Source organism: Castanea sativa, chromosome 5 (genome assembly GCF_040712315.1).
Source record: "Castanea sativa cultivar Marrone di Chiusa Pesio chromosome 5, ASM4071231v1".
NCBI classification, from domain to species: domain Eukaryota; kingdom Viridiplantae; phylum Streptophyta; class Magnoliopsida; order Fagales; family Fagaceae; genus Castanea; species Castanea sativa.
In genome coordinates, this window is record NC_134017.1 from 28139470 (window position 1) to 28148314 (window position 8845).

The following is an 8845-nucleotide window of genomic DNA, read 5'->3' on the forward strand; positions in this document are numbered from 1 at the left end:
TTACTTTTTGTATTGTTCTTTCCGTTTTTCTGTTTTTTGTTTTTTTTCCCCGCTGCAAAAACAATTGTGTCTTTTCGGTGGTGCTTATTTAGTTTCAGTGGGTAACTACTTATTATTCTTTATATACGCTATTTACTTTCTGTTTTCTTCTTTCCGTTTTTCCGTTTTCTGTTTTTTTCCCCTTTGCGAGAACAAACCTAGCGAAGGTTGTGGACAAAAAATAGAGTGCCCTTGACGCTACTGCTATTCGTAATTCTTTTCTTCACAAACATTAGTTCGTCTTGCTTACTCTTGCACTACTTGGTCTAACTCTTTCAAACCCACATTGTTGACTTTTTGTTTTCTGTTTTCTTTTCCCTCTGCGAGAAGAAACCAAGCAAAGGTTGTGGAGAAAAAACAGAGTAACCCAGCAAAATCACTACGGTAACCTTCCATTAATTTGATAGAAATGTTGTTATTCATGGTAGAATTTAATTAGTTATGTTAGACGGAGCTATCCTTGGACTTGGGGGGGCAGTGGCCCCCCCTAGATTTTCAAAAAAAAAATTTAGTATATATATAACATATTATTTTTAGCAATTTTCTTCAATAAAAATTACATTTTGCCCCCCTCTCATAATATTATTGATATTTTCAAATGCTAAAAAAAAAATAGCCCAGTAACCAAAATTAAGCCCAAACAACTCCTCAAAACAAACGCGAGCAAAAAAAAAAATCAAAAATCAAAAATAAAAAATCAAAGCCGGTTCTAATTAGATATCTACCTAGGCTAGGAGTGGGAAACACCCCCGCTTACCTCACACATATAATAAAAGGAAAAAAGAGAAGGGGATTTCTAACTCTAAGCCATTTAAAAAAAAAAAAAAACCTAACTAACTTACGACTGAACACAAAGGAGAGGAATTTGGCAGCCAGCAGCAGAAGCAAAGGTATCCTCTCATGTCTCATCTCATATTGAATCCTTGTTTGAGATGATTTACTTTTTGTAATGTGTTGATTGTTGACACTTGATATTGTTGTGGCTTGTAAGTTGTAAAGAAAACTTAAAAGAGAACACAGAGCAACTAAGCGCAGGGACTAGAGAGGGAGTTAGCAGTCAGGGAAGCTGGGCCTGGAGCCTGGGAGTTGGGACGGACAAATTTTAAACAAAGAGTAAAGAGAGAGTTAAAAGAGAGGTAAAATTATCACTCACCTATCTTTCATCTTTGTCTTTTGCCCATACTTTATATTCTTTTATACATGAAAAGGTCTCATCTGACAATTGACAAACACAATTACACAACTCCACACGCCACATCAACTCCCGTCATTAATGTTTTGTAATTTTTTTTTTTTTTTTTAAGTTTTGTTTTTAGCAATAGCATGTGGCTGTGATGTTTTGTCATTTGTGATTTTTTTTTCTTCATCTGACAATTGACAAACACAATTAGGCAACCCCACACGCAACATCAACTCTTGCCATTAATGCTTTGTAATTTTTTTTTCTTTTTAAAGTTTTGTTTTTAGCAATTGGATGTGGCTGTCATGTTTTGTTATTTGTGATTTTTTTTTTTAGTTTTGTCTTTAGTGTTTTTGTCTATTAGTTAGTGTCTTTTAAAACATTAAAGTTAGGTAAATAATTAAAAAGATTATTTGTAATTTTAAAATTTATTGGTCCGTTTTTGAATGTTTGTATGCATAGTATTTGTCTATTGTGTGTAATGATTATAGATTATTGATCATATAATAACATAATAATTTCAAATTATATTTTATTTGTAGATTATGAAAAAGTCAACTACCATATTTGATTTTTTCAAAAGAAAAGCTTCAAATAGTTTAGAAGCTAATACTAGCGATGCAACATTGCCAACCACTAATGTTGAGGAAAATCCTGATGCCCCAATTGAGGAAAATCTCGACATCCCAATTGAGGAAAATCCTGATGAACCTGTTGAGGAAAATCTTGATGTCCCTTTTGAGGAAAATTCTCAAACAAAATTTCAAAAGGTTGATATGAGTTCGTTGCAATTAGAACGTGATCCTGGATTGCGTAGACAAATATATACTTATCATGTTGATCAACGAGATGAGATCCGGCGACGTTACATTACGTTGGGTCCATACCAGCCTCGTTTTAAAAAATTTTAAAAATCTGAGAAGGGTCGAAGCTTTCAAGGTTCTTGGTATGAAGATGATCGCTTTAAGCCATGGCTTGAATATTCTCCTAAAAAAGATACCGCTTTTTGTCTACTCTGCTTTCTCTTACATAAGCCAACTGGGCATGATGGACAAAATGCATTCACAGTTAACGGATTTAAGAATTGGAAGAAAGTGAGAAATGGTGAAAGCTGTTCTTTTAGTCTTCATATGGGGAAAGATCTTAACTCCACTCATAGATTTGCCCATAAAGCGTGTCAGGATTTGATGAACCAGTCTCAACACATAGACAGGGTAGTGGGCAATTTCACTTCAGAACAAATTGTAAATAATCGAGTGCAATTGAAGGCTTCAATTGATGTTGTTCGACATCTTGCCTTGCAAGCTATTGCTTTTAGAGGTCGAGATGAAAGCTCTACTTCAACCAATCGGGGAAACTTTCTTACGACATTGGATTTGATGGTGAGCTATAATAATAATGTTGTTGAAATAATGGCAAAAGCTCCAAAAAATGCCACCTACACATCACCTTAGATTCAAAAAGAAATTCTACATGTTATTTCAACCAGAGTGAAGAAGGCAATTAGGGAAGAAATTGGTGATGCAAAGTTTTGCATATTGGTTGATGAAGCTCGTGATGAGTCCATGAAAGAGCAAATGGCTGTGGTTTTAAGATATATTGATACAGCTGGCTTTGTGCGAAAACGATTTTATGGGATTGTTCATGTTGTTGACACTGCAGCAGTGACCCTTAAAAAGGAGATATATTATTTGCTCTCTAATCAGTGCTTAGATATCCAAAACATTCGGGGGCAAGGATATGATGGTGCAAGCAACATGCGGGGTGAGTGGAATGGATTACAAGCTTTGATTTTGAATGATTGTCCATATGCTTACTACATTCATTGTTTTGCACATCGTTTACAATTGGCATTAGTAGGAGCATCGAAAGCAGTTGTCCCTCTTAATAGATTTTTCAATAAATTGATTTTGGTCATCAATAATATTCGTGCTTCATGCAAACGTATTGCGCAATTAAAAATTGCTAGAGCTTCTGACATTGCATATTTGATTGATATTGAAGATCTTGAGACTGGGAAAGGACTTAATCAGATGGTCACTTTACAGCGACCTGGAGATACTCATTGGGGTTCGCATTATAAATCGGTTTCTAACTTGATAAAGTTGTTTAGTCCAACATGTGAAGTTCTACTGAAAATCATGGATGAAGGAAATTCTTCACAAAAAGTAGAAGCAGAGTCTGCTTATGAGGTATTAATTTCATTTGAATTTGTCTTCATCTTGCATTTTGTTAATGAAACTATGGGAATCACTGATAAACTTTGTCAAGCTTTGCAAAACCAATCATAAGACATTTTAAATGCTATGCATTTAGTTTCATCCACTAAAAAGCTTATTCAACAATTTAGAGATGAGAAATGGGATGACTTACTAGCTACTGTGATATCATTTTGTAAGAAACGTGGTATAGATGTCCCTGATATGAATGCTCATTATGTTGCAAGATTTGGTCGATCTCGTCATCAACAAGAGGACTTTAAAAATGAGCATTATTATAAAGTAGATATTTTTAATGCAGGAATAGATTCTCAATTACAGGAACTAAATCACCGGTTTAGCGAGCATGCCATGGAGTTACTTACACTTAGCTCAGCTCTAGACCCTCGAGAGGCATATGAATCTTTTCGAGTTAGTGATATTTGTTCATTGGTAGATAAATTTTATCCAATAGACTTCACAAATGATGAAAAGAATGATTTGAAAAAGGAACTTGATCTTTATAAGTATGATGTAGTTCAGTATTCAGGGTTCAAGAATTTGAAAAATATTTTTGAGTTATGCCAATGGATGGTGAGAACAAGAAAATCATAATACTATTCACTTATTTATAGAGTGGTCAAGCTTGTGCTTACTCTTCCCATTTCTACTGCAACTACAAAGCGAGCATTTTCAGCTATGAATGTCATCAAAACTGACCTTCGCAACAAAATGGAAGATGAGTTTTTGTTAGACGCTATGATGTTATTCATTGAAAGGGACATTGCTGCGACAATTAGTACAGATTCAATCATAGATGATTTCGAAGATTTAAAAAGACGGTGAGTTCCATTTTCATAAATAATTGCATTGTAATATCTTTAAAAAAAAAATTCTGTATTTTTCTTTGTTGATGGTTTATTAAATGAATGTTTATTTGGAGTTTCATTTTTTTTTTTTTATACTTCTGCCCCCCTAACTCCAAGTCCTGGTTCCGTCCCTTATGTAGTTCCATATATTAAATACTCTTCAATTTGTTTGTTCTACCTGTTTGTTGTGTTATTTGTTGCATTACAGGAATTGTTCAATTTGTCAATAGGTTGTGTATTTCTGTTTTTAAATTTTTTTTTTTATAATAACAAATGTTACAATCATGCTATTGTTTTTTGTTTTTAATTTTTAATTTTTATAATAGCAAACTATTATAACTAAGGCGTTGAAATATTTTGTGCACACCATGTGTTTGAGAAAATGCCTTGCTTACTCTTGCTTTAGTTTGTAGCCACTTTATGGTTTGTGCATCTTGGTTTTAATTGCTACTGGTTATTGACCACTTTTTGTTATGTATCAATCATAATTTATTGGCCAAGTCATTGCTATCTATATTAAAGGATGAAGACACTCTTAGACACTCTTTGTATTAGTGACTATAATAAAAGCCTTGTGGACAAAGCACAGTTTGTTAACGTTACTTTCAACTTTCAAGCATTCAAATTTAGATAGGTGCTTGGTAGAACTTTGTTTCTAAGGTATTTAATTCAACGTATTGACCAGTCTTTTTCTTCTTTTCTTTTTTCAAATAATGCAGAAGCCTGGTATTCATACTGATATTTTCAATGCTTTGTTCTTTGCTCTCTTTTTATTTTGTGGTTTGGTAAGAGTACATTCAGCATACAATGAGAATTGTTATAGTTCACAATCGAATGAGTTTTACTATAGTTCACAAATGAGTTTCTTTTGGAACATGTGACTCCTCTTGCCAACGGTTTGAAGCCATGTCATATCTGTAATGCATTAAAGATTGAAAGCAAATGGCTGTTCCTAAGTAGATCAAATTAACATTAATGAATTTGGGTGAACATGGCTTATTACAACCATGATTCCAACCATTGCCATTGCATAATTTTGATTTTATTAATCTGTTAGATGCAAGAACCTAATCGATAGTTTAAAATTTAAAATTAAAAAGCTTTTAAAAAACTTATTTTGCAGGTCCTCTCATTTTTGGATAAAGAGCTGCATAATTTTTGACCTGCCTTTGCAAATAGCAAACCTTATTGGGAAAACATTTGTCTTCCAATTAGAACTCAATGACTATAACCTCAAACAGGGATGAGAGATCTACACTGTGAAGAAACTTTTTGATCCTGTTATACAAACTGACAATTTAGTTAAACTTGATCAAATAATTGATGTGAGTACTTTTATATTAAATTTAAATAAAAAAAATTAGATATTTTTAATGTTACTTATTCATATCATAATACAATTTAGACCATATTCTTTTAACAGTATTATATGAGTGATGCTACAAATGATTCTGCCAACAACTTACCAAGTGAAGAAGATGCTAATCCTACAAATGATGCAAGTGATGTACAGCTCACACCTATTGCAGATCGACAAAAGAGGAAGAGGAAACAAAGAGTCCTTTAATATGTTGAAGCTTATGTTACAAATTATTTAAACTTTTCTTACTATAATGTAATCACCATTAGAAGGTGTTCTGTTTTCTATTGAGAATAGATAGCTGAACTTACAAAATAGGTGACGAAGGAATAGTTGGTGTTAAATATTCTGAGAATTTGGGATTTTTTTTTTCAACATGTATTGGTTTTATTTGATGGATGCATGATTGTCCACCTGTTGTTTTCTCATGTTTTTGGCAGTGTTACTGGTTTTGTCTACATGTGTAATGGTTTTATTTGATGGATGCATGATTGTCCACCTGTTGTTTTCTCATGTTTTTGGCAGTTTACTGGTTTTGTCTACGTGTGGAAGCTTTCTTGATGCATGCCTGTGTTTGTCCACTGTCTGGTTTTAATGGCTCTTTTTTTCTTTTTCCCTGGTAGTTCTACTAAGTTAACCTTTTCACTGTGGGCTACCCAAAATGACTTGATGTATTGATTTTGCATGGTCTGCTATACTAAAACATTCAACCTTTCTCACAAAAAAAAAAAAAAACCTTTTACTGTGGGCTTGTATTGCTTTAGCCCATGGTCTGTTAACCCTGCCCATTATTTATGATGGAGTATGATATATTCATCATGTTTGTATGTGTTGAGACAATGTTGTCACTTTCAGATGGTTCTTGGACTTCTGATCTCTGCTTTGCTTAGCCAATGAGGCATTCCTCCTCGGACTACCTTTCCAAACCTTCATGACAAGAAACCTTCCATAATTTGCTGATTTGTACTCCTTCGCTAATGTCTACATGTCCTCGAACTACTAAATGTCCTTGGACAAGGTTCACGGCCCAATATACATTCTTGGGCCTTTCATCTCTACAATCATCAAGATTCGATGGTACTAATTGTTGCCTTAAGTAAAAATATCAAGTTTCTAATGGTCATAATGATAATATTTTAAGTAAAAATATCATGTAGAAATTGCATCTGGCCTCTATTGGTACTTAAAGTATTGGTGTGGTGCTCATGTTTCATGGGACAAGACTGGTGGAGTTCAGATAGCTTCCATCCCTAAGCCAGGATCACTGCCCCTTGTAAAAGACGACGGGGTGATGATTCAGCGGCCAGTCCCATGGAACTATTACCAGAATGTTGTTACATCTAGTTGTGAGTATTGAATCTTTGCTTACCTTTTCAGTTCTACCAAAATTTTGGAACTAAATGTGCTATTCTTCAGATTTAAGTGATTGAGAGGACAGGAACTGTAAAATAGATTATATATTAATTAGGAATTCAAGAATTCACCTATTATACACTTTAGAGAATGATAGTGTACTATTTTGTTACTTCAGCTAATCTTTGTTGTAGTAAATTTGCTGGTGAGCTCTGACTCAAATGTCAATACCTCCTCACACAAGAATAGGTGAAGAGTGAGGTCATGGGTTAAAAAACCCAATGGGTGTGCATATAATTTACCAATCCAAAAACCAGAGTTTATTGTAGAGAATTCCTTAGGTAATTTCACATTTTTTTCTTTGCAGATTCCTATTTTTGGTGGGACTGGGAAAGATGGGAGAAAGAGATAGATGGATGCAAATTTACCATTAGATATCTAACATTTCAGCTTCTAAAATTTACTATTATAGCAGTTTATAGATCGTTGGCAGAAAACCAACTGTGTTGGGTTCTAAAATATTGGTCAAATCATCTATACTATAATCCCACAAAGACAACCTTTCTACTCCATTCCATATTCTTAATCCGCGTTCTTCATCTGACTCAGCATCTCTTTTGATGAATATGCCAGCAACCCAAATCATACAACAAGTAACAAACCAAATTCGTCTAACTTAAATCTTACACTAACAAGAAAAACTAAAGCACTAACAACAGACATTATCAAACACAAACACTTGGCAAAACCCAGATGGAATAATTATTTAAAAAGCTCAAAAACATACCTGCAAACTTCCGTTGGTAGGGACAAAAGGGATTTTGAAGGATCGCCTGAAGCCGGTTGTGAGGAAAGAGGAGACCGTTTGAGGGTGAGGGTGATTTCCGTTGAACGCCAAGTGGTTGAGCGTGACTGGTTTGGGTGTTTGAGTGAGAGTGTTTGAATTTTGAGTGAGAGTGTTTCAGAGAGAGCGTTTGAGAGATTGAGAGAGTGTGAGTGTTTGAGTGAGGTTGAGAGAGTGTGATTGTTTCAGCGAGGGGTTTGAAAATGGGCGTGTAGATTTCGAGTCTTATAAACTCGATTTCTACGTGGCTACACGTGGAAAATTTGTCCACGTAATGGTATTGCCGAACACTGCAAATCGAGTTTTAAAAGCTCGATTTTTTCTTGGATCTCGAGTTTATAAAACTCGAGATGCTAGTTTCCTACATTCTTTTGCATAGTGACAACTAACGAAAATGTTAGATATCTAATGGTAAATGGCAACAAAATTCATGCTTTTGGTTTTTGTTTTTGCTGGAGAAGTTTTGAGAAAGAAGACTGTAGAGTAGACACTGGACATAAAGACAGTGGTGGGGTTTTGAATTTGGTTGGGTTTGATTTGTTTTGCACAAGATGCCTGTCTTTTTTACTTAATTGTTAAGAGTCAAGTCCTTAAAGCTTTTGTGTCATTTTCGTTTGTACAATTTTCTTCATTTTCGAATTGACCCCATTTTTAATAAGGTTTTAGCAATTATACCCATTTTATCTTTCATGTTTTTAAGGGTCCCTTTAGTTGGCTAGAAAAGGGGAGAGAAGAGAAGGGGGTAGGAAAAAATAGGGGGAAAATTGTGTTTAATTGGGGAGGGGAGGAAGGAGATAAAATGGTGAGCCCCAAGAGTTCTACAATCATACAATTTTTTAGAATATTTTTACAAACCACTAAGGTGATAAATTCCAATTGGTTTTCATCTAAACTTATCATTGACATCACTTTTTTACTTATCAATAACCACTCACCACATCAACAATGTGTAAAAAAGTTCGTAATTTTAGCATCTTCCTTCTAAGCATGATTCTCTCCATT

The 8845-nt window shown here is 34.3% G+C and overlaps 1 long non-coding RNA gene across 1 annotated transcript; it reads left to right on the top strand.

Annotated features, from left to right (window-relative positions):
* The first annotated feature begins 334 nt into the window (after positions 1-334).
* Positions 335-6102, top strand: LOC142633253 (uncharacterized). Its single transcript, XR_012843856.1, has 3 exons — positions 335-423; positions 5410-5611; positions 5710-6102. It is a non-coding gene; the product is annotated as an uncharacterized LOC142633253 (long non-coding RNA).
* The last annotated feature ends 2743 nt before the right edge of the window (positions 6103-8845 follow it).